General features: G+C 43.0%; 1 protein-coding gene across 1 annotated transcript in view; it reads right to left on the reverse strand.

Annotated features, from left to right (window-relative positions):
* ctnna2 (catenin (cadherin-associated protein), alpha 2) overlaps positions 1-19,683 on the reverse strand; it is a 1,205,477-nt gene extending 1,185,794 nt beyond the window's left edge. The window contains exon 1 of the mRNA XM_043699324.1: positions 19,154-19,683. The gene's annotated coding sequence lies outside the window, so the exon portion shown is untranslated. The remainder of the gene's footprint in view (positions 1-19,153) is intronic.
* Between the last annotated feature and the right edge of the window lie 236 nt (positions 19,684-19,919).

Here is a 19,919-nt window from a genome sequence, read left to right on the forward strand (position 1 = left end):
TGGTTTGTAGTAGATGTAATTACCTGGGTCATCTCTGCTGCCCTTCTTGAACAAGGGCACAACATTTGCAATCCTCCAGGCCTCAGGTACTAAACCTGTAGACAATGGCGACTCAAATGTCAAAGCCAAAGGCTCTGCTATCTCCTCCTTAGCTTCCCAGAGAATACTCGGATAAATCCCATCCGGCCCAGGGGACTTGTCTACTTTCACTCCTCCTAGAATTGATAACACCTGTGCGTAACTAACCTCGATCCTTTCTAGTCTAATATCTCGTACCTCATTTTTCTCCTCTACAATATTCTCCTTTTCCTAAGTGAACACCGATGAGAAATGTTCATTTAGCACCTCTCCGATCTCTACAGGGTCCACACTCAACTTCCCACTTCTGTCTTTGACTGGCCCTATTCCTACCCTAGTCATTCTTTTATTCCTCACATACTTATAGAAAGCTTTAGGGTTCAAATTTATTCTTATTGCTAAAGACTGCTCATGTCCTCTCTTTGCTCTTCTTAACTCTCTCTTTAAATCCTTCCTAACTGATCTGAAACTCTCCATCACCTCATCTGTACCATCTTGCCTCATCAACACATAAGCCTCCTTCTTCTTCCTAACAAGAGATGCAATTTCTGCAGTAAACCACAGTTCCCTTACCTTATCACTTCCTCCCTGCCTGACAGGGACATACCTATCAAGGACGCGCAATATCTGTTCCTTAAACCAGCTCCACATTTCCATTGTCTGCATCCCCTGCATTTTGCTCCCCCATTCTATGCATCCTACTTCTTGCCCTATTGATAACTCTTGACTTGTGGCATGTACCTATCCCGTTTCATCACTAAACTAAAAGTAACTGAATTATAGTCATTCTCTCCAAAGTGCTCACCTACAACTAAATCAAACACCAGATCCAGTGTGACCTCCCCTCTTGTCAGCCCTTCGACATACTGTGTCAGGAAACCCTCCCGTACACATTGGACAAAAACTGATCCATCCGACGTACTAGAGTTATAACATTTCCAGTCAATGTTGAGGAAGTTAAAGTCCCCCATAATGACCACCCTGTTCCTTTCACTCCTACCTAGGATAATGTTGCTATTTCTCTCTTCCATCTCCCTGGAACTCTGCAGAGGCCTATAAAACACTCCAAGCAGTGTGACCTCTCCTCTCCTGTTTCTAACCTCAGCCCACACTACCTCAATAGACGAGTCCTCATCAAAAATTCTCTCAGCCACCATTATACTATCTTTGACTAACAAGGCCATGCCTCCCCCTCTTTTATCGCCTTGCCCGTTTTTAATGAAAGATCTAAACCTTGGAACCTGCAACATCCATTCCTCACCCTGCTCTATCGATGTCTCTGAAATGGCCACAACATCGAAGTCCCAGGTATCTACCCATGCTGCAAGCTCACCTACCTTATTTCAGATACTTCTGGCATTGAAGTAGACACACTTCAAACCAGTTTGCTGTCTGCCAGTATATTCCTGTGACCCTGAAGTTCTGTCCCTGTCCTTCCTACTCTCATCCTCCTATGCACTGCAACTACACCTCCGGTTCCCATCCCCCTGCTGAGCTAGTTTAAACCCACCTGAATTGCACCAGCAAATTTCCCACCCAGGATATTGAACAGAGTTGTTTGCGAGATGATTTCAGAAAATTAAGAGTAAATTATACTGCTATGAATTTGGAACAATAGGTGGGCCAGGACAGGTATGGAGGACCTTTGCAAATCAGATGGGCTTTTATAACTATTGATGAGAATTGTTGTGGCCACTATTACTACTAATAGCTTTCATTTTGAGATTTACTCTTGATTTTTGAATTCCATGATAGAGTTTGAACTCAAGTATAATAGCATGGGCCTCAGAGTTACTAATCCAGTGACATTTGCACTGCACCACAATCTAACAAATCGCAGTACTATGAAAAGAACAGGCAAGTGATATTAATTAGACAGATCTACCAAAGAACCAGCACAGGCACCAGTGAGTTCTTTCAGCAACTCGAATGATACAGAAAAACAATGAAAATGTGATTTTACTGAGGGAAAATTTGTATAATTTGAAGCTCACATCATAATGTAACTCCATGATTTAGTCAAATCAGTAGTCAGGGAGGGAGTTGAGATCTTCAAGATGTAAATTTTCAGATGTTGGATGAATGATAGCAGCTCTCATGGACCATTTTGTCAGACAAATAATTTGAATGCACAGTATTGGTATGCTATAAATAAAGCACAATAAAAAGCGCAACAAAGAGGAATTGCAACATGGAGTTGTGGATATACTGGTCCAAATGAACTTCAGGAGCTCAAGAAAGCAGCTTAACACCATCTTTTCAAGAACAGTAAGGGATCACAATAAGTGGTAAACTAGCCAGCAACATCCACATCCACATCCACTAAATCCAACCCAAATTCCTCAGATGAACACAACTTTCACAAACTCTCAAGCTGATTTTTTTTCCCCCCAAAATCCCCCTCACCCTTCTAAACTTCAGTGAGGACTAGTCCAACCTGCTCAAGTTTTCCTCAAAGAAAATCACCTTCACAGGGTCAACCTAGTGACTCTTTGAACTGCTACATAGAACAATACAGTGCAGAACAGGGCGATTAGCCCTCAATGTTGTGCCAATCTGTAAACTAATCTAAGCTCATTCCCCTACACTATCCCATCATCATCCATGTGCTTATCTAAGGATTGTTTAAATCTCCCTAATGTGGCTGTGCTAACGACATTGGCAGGCAGAGCATTCCATGACCTTACCACTCTGAGGAAAGAACCTTCCTCTGACATCTCTCAAATTTACCACCCCTCGATTTGTAGCTATGCCCCCTCCTACAAGCTGACGTCATCATCCCCTCGGAAAAAGACTTTCACTGTCTACCATACCTAATCCTCTGATCATCTTGTATGCCTCTATCAATCCCCTCTTAACCTTCTCTCCAATGAGAACAGACCCAACTCTCTCAGACTTTCCTCATAAGATCTTCCCTCCAGACCAGGCAACACCCTGGTAAATCTCCTCTGCACATTTTCCAATGCTTCCACATCCTTCCTGTAATGGGGCAACCAAAACGGTACACAATATTCCAAGTGCAAACGCATTAGCATCTGGTATTGTTGCAGCACAACATTACATCTCTGGAACTCAATCACTCTACCATGAAACCTAACACACCATATGCCTTCTCAACAGCACTATCCACCTGGGTGGCAACTTTCAGGGATCTATGTACATGGACTCTAAGATCCCTGTACATATCCGCACTACCAAGAATCTTTCCATTGACTCACTATTCTATCTTCCTGTTATTCTTCCCAAAGTGAATCACCTCACATTTATCTGCATTGAACTCCATTTGCCACCTCTTAGCCTAATTCTGCAGTTTATCCAAGTCCCCCTGCAACCTTATTCCACATTATCCTCTACTCCACCGACTTTAGTGTCATCTGCAAACTTACTAAACCATGCACCTATGCCTGCATCCAAGTCATTTATAAAAGTGACAAAGAGCAGTGATGAAGGAGCTGTGCTCGAAAAGCTAGTGCTTGCAAATAAGCCTGATGGATTATAACCTGGTTTTGTGTGATTTTTAACTTTGTACACCCTAGTCCAACACCAGCATCTCCAAATCACATCTAAACAAATAGAGACTTCAGTGATTCGGTGCAGGGGGGGTCATGAATTGCAAAAATTAAGGCAGGCAAATGAGAGCTTGGCATTTATTGCTGAAGGATACAAGTAGGAATTTCTGCAACTACAAGGCATTAGTGAGACTGCACCTGGTGTATTATATACAATTCTTGTCCCCTTGGGGAGTGGGGGGGGGGGGGGGGGGGGCGGTGTAGTCGCATTGAAAGCAGTTCAAAGGAGGTTCATAAGAGATTGATTCCAGACAAGAGGAGTTTGTTTCAGATTGCGCGGTTTATCCCTATACTCTCTGGAGTTTAGAAGGAGAGATTTAACTGTGGTAAATGAGATGCTAACCGGGATTGACAAAGTAGATGCAGAAATGATGTTTTCTACTACACGGCAACCTAGAACAAGGTCAGTTTTAAGATAAAGGGCAGCAAATTTAAAAGAGACATGAGGAGAAGTTACTTCCCGAAAAGGGTCATAAATATGTGAAATTCACAACCAGAGTGTGGTGGCTGTAGGACATTGGGTAAATTTAAGGAAAAGATAGGCGGATTTTTAGTTAGTAATGAGTGAGCAAGAAAGTGGGACTAAGGCTGAGATGATATCAGCCATAATCACATTGAATGGTTGAGCAGGCTCAAAGGGCCTTCTGTTGCTCTTCAGTTTTATGTTCTTGTGCTGACTTTTTGAGAGTTAAAAATAATACCCAGATTCCACTGAATTGAAATTTTTTGTTGTCTTCACTATTCAAATAATCAACGGCTTTTCTATTCTTCCTTACAAAGTAGACAAACCCACACTTTTGCACACTTCTGCCAAATAGTTGTTCACTCAGTTAGAGTCATAGAGTTGTACAGCATGGAAACAGACCCTTCGGTCCAACCCATCCATGCCGACCAGATATCCCAAACCAATCTAGTCCCACCTGCCAGCACCCGGCCCATATCCCTCCAAACCCTTCCTATTCATACACCCATCTAAATACCTCTTAAATGTTGCAATTGCACTAGCCTCTACCACTTCCTCTGGCAGCTCATTCCATACATGTACCACCCTCTGTGAAAAAGTTGTCCCTAATATATCTTTGTCCTCTCACCCTAAACCTATGCCCTCTAGTTCTGGACTCCCTCATCCCAGGGAAAAGAAAGACTTTGACTATTTATCCTATTCATGCCCCTCAATTTCGTAAACCTCTATAAAGGTCATCCCTCAACCTCCGACGCTCCAGGGAAAACAGCCCCAGCCTGTTCAGCCTCTCCCTGTAGCTCAAATCCTCCAACCCTGGCAACATCCTTGTAAATCTTTTCTGAACCCTTTCAAGTTTCACAAAATTTTTCCGATAGGAAGACCAGAATTGCACGCAATATTCCAACAGTGGCCTAACCAATGTACTGTACAGCCGCAACATGACCTCCCAACTCCTGTACTCAATGCTTTCACCAATAAAAGAAAGCATACCAAATGCTTTCTTCATTATCCTATCTACCTGCAACTCCACTTTCAAGGAGCTATGACCTGCATTCCAAGGTCTCTTTAGAAAAGAACATTTACAGCCCAGGTACAGGCCTTCCATCCTCCAAGCCTGAGCCGATCCAAATGTACTGTCTAAACCTGTCGGTCAATTCCTAAACATCTGTATCCCTCTACTCCCCACCTACTCATACATTTATCCAGACGCATCTTAAATGAATCTACTGTGCTTGCCTTTACCACCTCTGCTAGCAATGCATCCCAAACGCTCACCACCCTCTGTGTGAAGTACTTGCCGCATGTATCCCCCTTAAACTTTCCACTTCTACCCTTGAAAGCATGACTTCTCATTATTGAATCCTTCACCCTGGGAAAAAGCTTGTCTCTATCCACCCTGTCTATACCCTTTATGATTTTATAAACCTCAGTCAGGTCCGCCCAATCTCCTTTTTTCAATGAAAACAAACCTAACCTACTCAACCTTTCTTCATAGCTAGCACCTTCCATACCAGGCAACATCCCCATAAACTTTCTCTGCACCCTCTCCAAAGCGTCCACATCCTTTTGGTGATGTGGCGGCCAGAACTGTACACAGTATTCTAAATGTGGCCAAACCAATGTCTTGTACAATGTTAACATGACTTGCCAGCTCTTATACTGAATACCCTGACCAATGAAGACAAGCATACTATATGCCTTCTTGACCACTCTATCCACCTGTGCAGCAACCTTCAGAGTACAATGGACCTGCACTCCCAGATCTCTCTGCCCATCAACTTTTCCCAAGGCTCTTTCGTTCATTGTCTAATTCGCACTAGAATTAGTCTTGCCTCAATGCATCACCTCACATTTGTCTGGATTGAAAGCCATCTGCCAACTTTTCCATCCAACTCTCCAATCTATCTATATCCTCCTGTATTCTCTGACAGTCCCTTATGCTTTCTGCTACTCCACCAATCTTCGTGCCATCGGCAAACTTGCTGATCATACCAACAGTGCCCTCTTCCAGATCATTTATGTACATTACAAACAACAGTGGCCCCAACACTGATCCCTGTGGAACATCACTGGTCACCTTTCTCCATTTCGAGAAACTCCTTTCAACTACTACTTTCTGTCTCCTGTTGCTCAACTGGTTTTTTATCCACCTAGCTAGAACATCCTGCACACCATTTGACTTCATTTTCTCCATTAGTCTACCATAGGGAACCTTATCAAACGCCTTACTAAAGTCCATGTATATGACATCAACAGCTCTTCCTTCATCTATCAACTTGGTCACTTCCTCGAAGAACTCTATTAAGTTGGTAAGGCACGATCTCCCCCGCACAAAACCATGTTGCCTATCAGTGAGAAGCCCATTCTTTTCGAAATATAAATAGATCCTATCCCTCAGTACCTTCTCCAGCAACTTTCCCACCACTGACGTTAGGCTCACTGGTGTGTGGTTACCCAGAATATCCCTACTACCCTTCTGTACAGGGGGAAAACATGAGCCAACCCTCCAGTCCTCTGGCACCTCAACTGTATTTAAGGATGCCACAAAGATATCTGTCAGGACCCCAGCTATTTCCTCTCTCGCCTCCCTCAGCAACCTGGGATAGATCCCATCCGGTCCTGGGGATTTGTCCACCTTAATAATCTCTAGCCTACCCAACACATCTTCCCTACTTATGTCAACGTGATCCAGACTAATCAAACTTCTATCTCTAATCTCAACATTCATCATGTTCCTCTCCTCAGTGAGCACTGATGCAAAGTAATCATTCAGAATCTCACCCATTCTCTCAGGTTCGACACACAGCCTTCCTTCATTATCCTTTGGTGGACCAATCTTTTCTCTAGTTACCCGCTTGCTTCTTATAGAAGAATAAAATGCTTTGGGATTCTCCTTCATTCTCCTTGCTAAAGCTATTTCATGACCCCTTTTAGCCTGCTTGATTCCTCGTTTAAGACTTGTCCTACTCTTCCAACATTCTTCCAGGGCCCGTTCTGTTCTTAGCTGCCTAGACCTTATGTATGCTTCCTTTTCCTCTTGGCTAGTCGTACAATTTCTCCTGTCATCCACGGTTCACGAATCTTGTCCTTCCTATCCTTTGCCTTCAACGGGATATGCCTATCCTGCACTATCTTTGAAAGCCTCCCACATCTCAAATGTGGACTTCCCTTCAAATAGCTGTGTCCAATCCACATTTCCGAGCTTCTGCCTAATGTTGATATAATTGGCCTTGGCCCAGTTTAGTACTCTTCCCTTAGGACCACTCTCTTCTTTATCTACAAGCATTCTAAAAATTACAGAATTGTGGTCACTGTTCCCAAAGAAATCCCCCACCTATCCTGGCTCGTTCCTCAGTACCAGGCCCAATATGGCCCCTTCCCTCGTCGGACTATTGACATACTGCTCTAGAAAACTCTCCTGGACGCTTCTTACAAATTCCACCCCATCCAGACCTCTGACGTTAAGTGTATCCTAGTCAACGTTGGGAAAATTAAAATCTCCCATCACCACTACCCTATTGCCTCTACATCTTTCCATAATCTGTTTACCTATTTGTTCTTCTACCTCACGCTCACTGTTGGGAGGCCTGTAATACAGCCCCAACAGTGTGACTGCACCCTTCTTATTTCTCAGCTCCACCCATAATGCCTCACTGCCCAAGACCTCCATGTGTGCTCCTTTAGCACAGCTGTGATATCGTCCTGGACCAGCAATGCAACTCCACCCTCACTTTTACTCCCCTCCGTGTCCTGTCTGAAGCGTCTATATCCTGGAACATTTAATTGCTAATCATCATGCCCTTCCTTCAACCAAGTCTCTGTAATTGCAATAACATCATACTCCCAGGCACCAATCCAAGCCCCTTGTTCAGCAACACTCCCTGGGACCTTACCATTAAGTGGATATATTCTGCTAAGATTTGCTTTCCCAAAATGCAGCACCTTGCATTTATCGGAATTAAACTCCACCTGCCACTTCTCAGTCCATTGGCCCATCCGGTCAAGATCCTGTTGTAATCTGAGGTAACCTTCTTCGTTGTCCACTACAATCCCAATTTTGGTGTAATCTGCAAACTTACTAACTGTACCTCTTATGCTCGCAGCCAAATAATTTATGTAAATGACAAAAAGTAATGGACCCAGCACCGATCCTTGTGGCACTCCACTGGTCACAGGCATCCAGTCTGAAAAACAACCCTCCACCACCACCACCCTCTGTCTTCTACCTATGAGCCAGTTCTGTATCCAAATGGCTCGTTCTCCCTGTATTCCATGAGATCTAACCTTGCTAACCAGTCTCCCATGGAGAACCTTGTCGAACACCTTACTGAAGTCCATATTGATTAAAATAAATGTATCACTCTCACTGGGGCATTTTGTATCTGCAACACAACTTGCTTTCCAAGCTATCCTTGTATTGTAGCTGACAATACAGTCAGTCCTTTCATCCAAATCAATAAAACAGATCATAAATAGTTGAAGCCTCACTAGCTTCAGTTTGCCATCTTAAAAATTATACATTTGTCCTGACTATATTTCCTTTTAATCAATCCTCTATCCTGGGAGGTCAGTTTGCCATCTAGCCAACTGAGCTGAGTTATGCCAGCAGTGTGGGTTTAATTCCCGTCCTGGCTGAAGTTACCATGAAGGACTCCCCTTCTCAACATTTCCGCTTGCCTGAGGCATAGTGACCGTCAGGTTAGACCCCCATCTGTTGTCTCTCTCTAATGAGAGAGAAGCCCTATGATTTGGGAAAATTATCGTGACTTTTCTACCCATGATAATATATCACCCAGCACTATGAGCTCATCTTCTGCAATAACCTTTCATGGAGCATCTTACCAAATACCTTTTGGAAGTCCAAAGATATTATATTCTGACTGAAGATATAACAAAGAATGCAAATAAATTTTCAAATGCAATTTCCCTTCTGAAAAATCATACTGGCATCACCTTTACTTATTAAGGATATGGAGTTACATGCTGGCCAAGCTAGTATTTCCCATCCCTAGTTGTCCACAAGGTCGTGGTGGTGGTGGTGTAGTTGCGTTCCTGAACTACTATGGTCCGTTTGGTGTAGGTACATCCACAATGCTATTAGGAAGGCAATTTCAGGATTTAGATTTAGTGACACTTAAGGAACGATGATATATTTCCAAGTCTGGATGGTGACCGGCTTAGAGATGCCCTTGTCCTTCTGGATGTAAGTATTTGTGGTTTTTGGAATGTGCTAAGTAGTCTTGATGAATGTCTGAAGTGCATTAGAAGTAGATAGTGCACACTGCTGCTACTGATCGGTGGTTTAGGAGGGACTGAATGTTTGTGGATGTGGTGTCAGTTGAGTTGCCTGCTTTGTCCTGTATGGTCTCAAGCTTAAGAGTTGTTACAGCATCATTCACTCAGGCAAGCAGGCAGAATTCCATCATATTTCTGACTTGCACCTTGTGGGCTTTGGGGAAATCAGGAGGAGATTTTTTTATTGCAAGAATCCTAACCTCTGACTGGCTCCTATTGCCACAATAATTATATGAGACAAAAAAAATTGCAGATGCTGGAATCCAAAGTGCACAAACAGGAGGCAGGGAGAACACAGCAAGCCAGACAGAATCAAGACGTGGAGAAATCAATGATTTGGGTATAACCACCCCCAATCAGGACCTGAAGAAGGGTTGTACCTGAAACGTTGACTTCTGTAACTCCTGATGCTGCCTGACTTGCTGTGTTCTTCCAGCCTCCTGTTTGTCTCCAATCATTATGTGGGATATAGCAGCTCAGCTTCTGGTCAATGGTAACCCCCAGGATGCTGACAGGGGAATTTGTCAATGGTAATATCAATGATTAGATTCGCACTCATTGGAGATAGTCATTGCTTGGCACATTTGTAGTATGAATGTCATTTGCCACTTGTCAACCAAAATCAGAGTCATACAGCACGGAAACAGACCCTTCTATCCAACCTGTCCATTCCAACCAAGTTTCCCAAACTAAACTAGCCCCACTTGCCTGTGTTTGGCCCATATCCTTCTAAACCTTTTCTATTTGCATACTTATACAAATGCCTTTTAAATATGATCATTGTACCTGCATCTACCACTTCCTCTGGTAGCTCTTTCCACATATGAACCACCCTCTGGGTGCAAAGGTTGCCCCTTAGTCCCTTTCAAATCTTTCTCCTCACCTTAAAAATATGCTCTCTAGTTTTGAACTCCCCTACCTCAGGACGAAGGAACTGAGGGCATTCTGGATAAGTTTTCAGCAGATACTAAGATAGGTAAAGGGACAGGTAGCATTGAGGAAGCAGGGAGGCTGCAGAAGGACTTGGACAGGTTAGGGAAGTGGGCAAAGAAGTGGCAGATAGAATACAATGTGTGAAAGTGTGAAGTCATGAACTTGGTAGTAAGAATAGAGGCCTGGACAACTTTCTAAATACAGAAAAAATTCAGAAGTCTGAAGTGCAAAGAGACTTGGGAGTCCTAGTCCAGGATTCTCTCAAGGTAAACTTGCAGGTTGAGCCAGTGGTTACAAAGGCAAACGCAATGATGGCAGTTATTTTGAGAGGACATGAATATAAAAGCAGGGATGTACTTCTGAGGCTCTACGAGGCTCTGGTCAGACCACATTTGGAGTAGTGTGTGCAGTTTTAGGCCCCATACCTCAGGAAGGATGTACTGGCTCTGCAGCATGTTCAGAGGAGGCTCACGAGAGTGGTTCTAGGAATGAGCAGCTTAACATATGAAGAATGTTTGAGGACTCTGGGTCTACACTCACTGGAATTTAGAAGGATGAGGGGGTTCTAATTGAAACTTACAGAATACTGAACACCCTGAGCAGAGTAGATGTTGGGAAGATGTTTCCATTGGTAGGACAGACTAGAACCCAAGGGCATAACCTTAGAGTAAAGGGAAGACCTTTTAGAACAGAGATAAGGAGAAATGTCTTTAGCCAGACAGTGGTGAATCTATGGAATTTATTGCCACAGAGAGCTGTGAAGGCCAGGTCACTAACTATATTTAAGACCGAGATAGATAGGTTCTTGAGTATCAAAGGGATCAGGGGTTACAAGGAGAGAGCAGGAGAATGGGATCAGCCATGATTGAATGGAAGAGCATACTCGATGGGCTAAATGGCCTAATTTCTGCTCCTATGTCATATAGTTTTATAAGTGAGATGACTGACCTCCAATAACCATAGCCATCTTCTTTTGTGCTAGATTTGTCTCGAGCTTGCAAAAGGTTTTATCCTACAAATTCTCATTTACTCTTATTTTGCTAAGGCTCTGATGCTACACTTGATAAAATGTGACATTAATGTCAAAGGCAGTCAGCACATTTCTATAATAATGTGTGTAATCATTTTCTAAGTGTCCTGCTACATCTTCTTTAATAATGGTTTCTAGCAATTCCCCCAAGACAGATATTCAGCCAATAGGAGGATGATTTTCTGCTTTCTGCACTCCTTCATTTTGGAATTAAGGTATAACGTTGAGTTTTTAAGCCACTGAAGCCTATCCAAAGTAGAGGGAATCTTGGAAGACTGTAACAGATGTGTTACAGATTAATACCGTAGCCATTTCTTTTAAGATCATACCATGTCAGTCATCCCGTTTGTATGGGGCGGCATGGTGGCTCAGTGGTTAGCACTGCTGTTTCACAGCACCAGGGACCCAGGTTTGATTCCTGTCTCGGGTGACTGTCCGTGTGGAGTTTGCACGTCCTCCCAGTGTTTGCATGGATTTCCTCCGGTTGCTCCGGTTTCCTCCCACAATCCTAAGATGTGCAGGTTAGGTGAATTGGCCAAGCTAAATTGCCCATTGCATTCAGGGATGTGTAAATGCAGAGTAATAGGGTAGGGAAATGGGTCTGGGTGGGTTACTCTTCGGAGGGCCAGTGCTGACTGGTTGTGCCAAATGGCCTGTTTCCACACTGTAGGGATTCTGTGATTTATATTCATAATGTTAATTCTTTACATCACTTTCACCTGTCCTTTTTGAAGTTGCACAATATGTGTTCTGACTTTCCCCAGCATACTCTGATTCTCATCATCCAGATCATTATCGTGCATTATTGTTTTGTCCTTGCTCATTAAATTTCCAAATCACTCCTTGTGTAAACTCTGCCCCAAACCCAATATTTAGGTTTAGTTTCATATGGCACACAACAAGGAGGCTATGCTCACAAATTGAGGGGTTATGGAAGAATTATTTGTTTTTGATGTAGCAAGTTGAGAAGTTTATTTTTTTACCATATTGTACACTTGAGGGCACGTGCATTTTTTAAATAACTTATAGAAATTAAGCTTTTCCCAGAATAAAATGACTTTGAAAATTTCAGCTATATTAGCTTGGAAAAAGTCATTCAAAGACATCCTGAGATCTGCCAACAATGACTACTTAGTGATTGTGAAGAATGGACCCAAAGAATTTTCACTCTCAGGTGCGGCCAGACTGATGAGATTTTCTAGCAATTTGATTTTATTAAGATCTTCAATTAGGTGACCAAAAGAAAAGTTAGAAAGCTGGGCCTATGTCCAGTAAACTTAATCTGCCTCTGCACCCATGGTCTTCTGGTACTGGTGCAGGAGTCCAAAAACACACACATTGACATTTAAAATTCCAGGAGACGACAATATGGTACGCAAACATGACAGGTTCAGGTTTAAGAGCACGGAAAAGCGGCCCATCGGCCCAAACTGGTCCATGCTGCATGGTGCCCACTCAGCTGGTTCATATTCAACTGAATTCTTCCCATTCAAGTACCTATCCAAACGTTTTTTTTTTAAATGTTGCTATTGTACCTGCCTCAACCACTTTCTCTGGTAGCCCATTACATATATATGCACCACTCTCTTGGTGAAGAAGTTGCCCCTCAGGTCCTTCTTAAATCTTTGCCCTCTCACCTTAAACCCATGTCCTGCAGTTTTCAATTCACCATTTCTTTCATCACAAAAATGCATCCCTCAGTAAGTTAGATAGAAAGATTTGAGGAAAACAACACACAATAGATGCTGCTATGCCAAGCAGAAATGGACTCCATATCAACTATAGCGTAGATAACAACAAGGTAATGTTACTCATCAAAAGTTACTTGCATGCCAAGCAATGGAAGTCGCATGCGATAGACAGGGCTAACTGATCCAACAACCAGCTGATCAGATCTAAACTCTGCAGTTCTGACACATCAAATCATGAGTGGTGGACAATTTTACAGCTAACTGAAGGCAATTCCACAAATAACCCTGCCCTCAGTAATGAAGGATCTCAGCATAACATGAAAAAAATAAAGCTTAAGCATTTGCATCCACCTGCTGCCAAAAATGTTGTTAGGACAAGTGACTGAGGTATAAGCAGGGGAACACTCTGGGACCAGTGACCAATTGTAAAGTAGCTATGGAAAAGGATAGGCCTCATGCACAAATTAAAAGTTCTAAACTGAGGCAAAGGCTAATTTTGATGGTCGACAGAATTTAGACAGAAACCTTCAAAAATTGACTGGGGAAGGCTACTCACAGGTAAAGGAACGTCTGGCAAGTGAAAGACTTTCAAAAGCAAGATAAAGAATTCAGGGTCAGCTTGTTCTTGTTAATGTGAAGGGCAAAGCTGGCAGAAGTAGGCAATACTGATAACTAGAGATATTGAGACTCTGGTCAAGACAAAAGAGCCATGTATCAAGTACCGACATCTGTGAATCCCTTGAGAAGTACTGAAGCAGAGAAGGACATTTAAGAAGGAAATCAGGAGGACAAAAGGTGACATGAGATAGATTTGGCAGAGAAGGTTAAAAGAATCTAAAGAGATTCCACATGTATGCTAATGACAAAAGAGAATACGGCCCCTTAAAGATCAACGAGGTTGTTTGTGTGTGGAACCACAGGAGATGGGTGTGTTACCAAAAGATTATTTCTCGTCAGTATTTATTCTGGAGAAAGACATGGAAGTGAGCGAACTCTGGGAAATAGTGATGTCTTGAACAGAGTTCGCATTACAGAAGAGGTGGTGCTGGAGGAGTAAAAATGTATAAAGGTAGAGAATCCCCCAGTACCTGATCAAGTGTATCCCATGCCATTATGGAAAGCCAGGGAAGAAATTGCAGAGCTTCAAGCAGAGATATTTGATTCATCGACAGCCATGAGCGAGGTGCCAGAAGACTGGAAGGTGGCAAATATTGTGCCATTGTTTAAAAAAGGCTGCAAAGAAAAGCCAGGGAACGACAGACAGGCGAGCCTGACATCAATGGTGGGCCAGTTGTTGGAGGGGATTCTGAGAGACAGGATCTACATGCATTTAGAAAGACAAGGACTAATTAGAGATAGTCAGCATGGCTTTGTCAGACACCGTTTTCCCATGCACAAACTCGATTGAGTTATTTGAAGAGGTGAACAAGAAGATAGATGAAGGCAGAGCGGTAGACATCGTGTACATGGACTGTTATAAGGCCTTGATAAAGGCTCTGCATGGTCGACTGGTTGTTAAGGTTAAATCACATGGCATCCAGAAAGAGCTAGCCAATTGGATGCAAACTGGAAGCCTGTGACCAGCAGCATGCTGGAAGGATTGGCGTTGGGTCTACAATTGTTCATCATTTATATGAACGATTTGTATGAGAATACTGGAAGCATGATTAATAAGTTTTCAGACACCAAATTTGTTGATACAGTGGACAGCGAAGAAGGTTGTCTAAGAGTACAACAGGATCTTGATCAACTGGGCCAGTCGGCCAAGTAATAGCAGATGGAATTTAATGTCGAAGACTGTGGTGCTGGAAAAGCACGGCCGGTCAGGCAGCATCGGAGGAGCAGGAGAGTCAACGTTTCAAGTATAAGCCCTCCTGCTCCTCAGATGCTGCCTGACCAGCTGTGCTTTTTCAGCACCACACTCCTCGACTCTGATCTCCAGCATCTGCAGTCCTCACTTTCTCCTAGATGGAGTTTAATGAAGATACATGCAAGGTCTGCATTTTCAGTAAGACAAATCAGGGCAGGATTTACACAGTTAATGGTAGGGCCCTTGGGGGTGTTGTCGAACAGGGAGACCAAGGGGTGCAGGTGTATAGTTCCTTGAAAGTGACATCACAGGTAGGCAAGGTAGTGAAGAAAGCATTTAGCACACTTACCTTTTTTTTGGTCAGAGGTTTGAGTACAAGTGTTGAGACGTCATGTTATGGCTTTACAAGACATTGGTAAGGCCACATTTGAAGTACTGCATACAATTCTGGTTTCCCTGCGAGAGTAAGGATGTTAATAAACTGAAAAGAATGCAAGAAAAAGGTTTACAAGGATGTTACCGAGACTGGCTGATTTGAATTTTAAGGAGAGGGTGATAGGCTAGGACATTTTCACCCTGAAGTGGAAGCTGACGGGTGACCTTACAGAGGTTTATAAGATCATGAGGGACACAGATAAGGTGAATAGCTAATGTCTTTTCCCTTGGGTAGGAGAGTCTAAACCTAGAGGGCATAGCTTTAAGCTAAGGGAAAGAATTAAAAGTGACCTGAGGGGCATTGTTTTTCCACACAGATGGTAGGACATATGTGGAACACATGGCCATAGAAAGTGGTAGAAGCAAATACAATTACAACATTTAAAAAGAAATTTGGACAGGTAGGTGGTTAGGAAAGGTTTAGAGGGATTTATAGGCCAAATACAGGCAAATGGGACTAGTTCATTTTACGAAACCTGGTTATACAGTCAGATGTACAGTACAGCAACAGAACCTTCAGTCAAACTTGTCCATGCTAACCAGATATCCTAACTAATCTAGTCCCATTTGCCAGGGTCCATATCCCTCTAAACCCTTGCTATTCATACACCCATCCAGATGCTCTGTAAATATTGTAATTGTACCAGTCTCCACCACTTCCTCTGGCAACTCATTCCTTACACGCACCACCCTCTGCATGAAAAAGTTGCCCCTTAGGTCCCTTTTAAATTTTCCCCCGTCATCCTAAACCTATCCCCTCTAGTTCTGGACTCCCCACCCCAGGGAAAAAGACCTTGCCTATTTATCTATCCATGCCCATGATTTTATAAACCTCTACAAGGTCACCCCTCAGTCTCTGGCACTGCAGGGAAAATAGCCCCAGCCTTTCAGCCTCTCCCTATAGCTCAAATCATCCAACCCTGGCAACATTCTTGTAAATATTTTGTGAACCTTTACAAGTTTCACAACACCCTTCCGATAGGAAGGAGACCAGAACTGCACGCAAAATTGGCCTAAATGTCCTGTACAGCCACATCATCTGTTACCATGCTGTATGACTTTAAGTGGATTATCAACCCTCGCTTCCACTAAAGATAGTTTGTATCACAGATGTCTGTTTTCAATCAATTTACTCCCTGTGATATCAAGAAATGGCCGAAGGCAGTGAATAATGTAAAGGTTCGGGACTCTGGCAACAGTGCAGCAATAGGTCTAAAGGCTTGTGCTCCAAAAACAAGGGCTCTACTAGGCAATCTGGAAATTTGCCCAAGTATGCCCTCTGTACAAAGGCAGAACAAATACAACCTGGCCAGTTACTGCCCCATTAGTTTGCTCTCAATCACCAAAGCAATATCAAAAGACTCAGAGCAGATGTAGGTAATTTTGCCCAGTCTCCTTTGCCATTAAATGTGATCACTGCTGATCTGATGATCCTCAACTCATTCCCCTTGATTCCCTTGGTGATTCAAAATCTGTTCATCTCAAACCTGTCTCAACAGTTGGGTGTTAGAATTCCACAAACTCACAACCCTCAAATAAAATCCTCCCCATCTGTTTTAAACGCGTGACTTCTTTTCTGAGATTATGCCCATTGGTCTGAGACACCCCTACAATGGGAAACAACCTTTCCACTTACTTTCAAGTAAGTCCTCCGCTGGACTGCCTCCAGTGTCAGTATATACTTCCTTAAAGGAGGGGTCCAAAACTATTCACAGTATTCTGTGGTATGACTCATGTCTTGTATAGTTTTAGCCATGCCTCCCTATTTTTATACTCCATTTCCTTTGAAGTGAAAGACCAACATTCCATTTGCTTTCCCTATAACCCTCTAGGAGAGGGTGAGGACTGCAGATGCTGGAGATCAGAGCTGAAAATGTGTTGCTGGCTCATGCCCGAAACGTCGTTTCCCTATAACCCGCCAATCACGAATCTTTGTAATTCATGGTCGAGGACTTCCAAATCTGTGCTATAGCTTTCTGCAGTCATGTTCCATTTAAATTAGATTCGGCTCCTCTCTTTGCCAAATTGCATAATCTCACTTATTCCCATTTCACATTCCATCTGGCAAGTCTTTGCCCACTCACAACCTGTCTACATACTTCTGCAAATTCTGTCACCCTCACCACTTGCTTTCCCATTTAGTTTTGTCATCCACAAACTCTGCTTTACTGCATTCACTTGCCTCATCTAGGTCATTAATATATGCTGTAAATAATTGTGACCTAACAGTCATCCCTGTTGCACTTCAAAATGCCCCTCTTACACTAGCAGTGTCTTCTGTTAGTTAGCCAATCTTCAATCACTATCGCTCGATTTAAGCACAGAGTGGATAAACTAAGTGAAATGGCCGCTTTATTTTCTATAATAATAAATTATTAAAAATTATCTCATGTTGCAGTGTATTATGAACGCAACCAAGTTCGTAATGACTCTTAGTCGTCCGCATTGCTTTTTCTTCACTCAGTGCTCCTTACAAGTAAAGCTCTGGTCTGCCGACACATACAAGGTGAGAATTCAAACTGCATAAGATGTAGTGTATATTATTCATCCATGAGGACAAATTACAATCCTGACGTTTGCAGCAACTGGTCAGCCAACAAAACTCTCATCATCCTGGCAGGGAGCGAGAGGTTGAATCCTATGTTTCCAAATCATGGAAAAAAGACACAGACGACACTGCATTTCAATCACCATGCAATAAATCATTACAAGAAAATAAAAAGTACACTTTTAATCCTGAAAACTATTCCTACTTCTAATTTTTTTGCTATACAGCTTTCTGTCTCATGAAGAATTACGACTTTAATAATGTAATATCTTTCTCATAATACAGTTGTGTTCGTAACCTGTTTCACTTTGAACTGAGAAATACTATTCTGAATTTACCACTGAAAACTCTCAACTTCAGAAAAAACTGAATAACAGACTAAAAATAACTATGGTCCTTACTGGACTGAAGGTAAGGATTTCTTTGAAATATTAAAATATTAAAAGTTACCAGCAGTAGATAGGAGTGTGGATGGGTGAAAAGGGAGAACAGCGAGGGAGAGAATCATAGATTCTCTAGGCTGCAGGCTAAAGTTTAATGTTTTTAAAAGAATCACCGGCTATCATCACGGCAAATTTCTTACCGCCAGCAGCCTAAATTACAGAACATCGGCAATAATGATAAAGAAAATGTTTTGTAAGGACACCTTCCCCCCCCGAAACATTTCACTGTCTATTTCACACAAAACGCCGCGGCCTGCATCACTCCTGAAGGCCCGCGAGCATCCAATGGACTGATTTTTTTAAAAATTCAGAAACAAATGCCAATCTGCATCTAAATATGTAAAATAAATAAATAAATAAGCCGTGAAAACGCTCTCAGGAAATGTCATGCGGGTTGGGATGTGTGTGTGTCGGGGGAGGGGAAAGGCAGCGCGGAGGGAGGTTCTCCAGACACAGGAAAGATTCCACATAAAAAGATACTTTCCTAACACACGCGTTTAAAAAATAAATCTCCAATTGTCACTCATGCTGCAAAAGAAAGTTAAAACCATAATTGTAAAATTAACAAACCTCCGAAAAATATAATTTTGGGCATGGAACATTCATTGAGGAGGAATAAACCTCAGTTTGAACAAATGTAAATATTGTGACTTTCGATTCGATAATAAACTCAGGTTTGCCCTTCACAGGCCAGGTTTTAAATATAGAGTCATAGAGATGTACAGATATATAGCATTACTTTGTATCTTTAGGTGCAAAGATATTAAGACTGAAATACAGAACACACAATACGCGAACAAAAATAGGAACAAAAGACTATAAAAAGGAAAATTTCCAAATTAACTCCAATACACGCACCTGCCGCCTTTTATATTTTTTATATAAGCTCCCGAAGTGAGAGTAGAGTAGTTGTGCGCTTCTTTCGGGGATTGTAGCCCTGTGATTTGGATCGCTCCTCTCTGGCTCTTGGTGTCTATGGTGATGGAGAAGGTGGCGGTACTAACAATAATGCAGAGAAGCTTCACAGCTGCTGCCTGCTACCGTCCTTCGGAAATCAGGCCAACGCACACATTCATTCACACACAAACACACACTACAACACAAGAAAGATGTCGCTGTCCGATTTTTTTATAAATCCTCTGCCTGTCTTTTAGCACCGGCAAACGGATTGACGAATGGACGGACGGTCAACCGTACGTCCTGACACCCAGCGGCTCTCAGCCACAGGCTCTGCCCCCTTCAGAGAAAAGCCACTCCCCTCCCCCCCTTGATGGGAGCTGCCAGATCGGGAGCGTCTCGAGCTTCTGGGGCGGAGCCTCCGTCGATAACCGCCGGCAGCGGCCGCGCCCCACAAACCCAGCCAATAGGTGCCCGACCCTCAACCCACCAACGAACGGTAGCCTCGAGCTGCCTGCACGCGCTCTGCAATGCTCCCGCCCGTGACATCTAGTTTCCATCAGCGTTGTCCCTCCTGTCAACCGTCCGCACGCCACGCGCATAGGGCGCGAGCTGATGGCACGTGCTCTTCATTGCCCCGTGTGTTTACCCATCCCCACCTTTTCACACCCAGTACAAGAAGCTTCCTCCGGCCCTGGCTCATCACTGCTTCGCTTTAAGTTTGGAG

This window comes from Chiloscyllium plagiosum, chromosome 1 (genome assembly GCF_004010195.1).
Source record: "Chiloscyllium plagiosum isolate BGI_BamShark_2017 chromosome 1, ASM401019v2, whole genome shotgun sequence".
Classification (NCBI taxonomy): Eukaryota; Metazoa; Chordata; class Chondrichthyes; order Orectolobiformes; family Hemiscylliidae; genus Chiloscyllium; species Chiloscyllium plagiosum.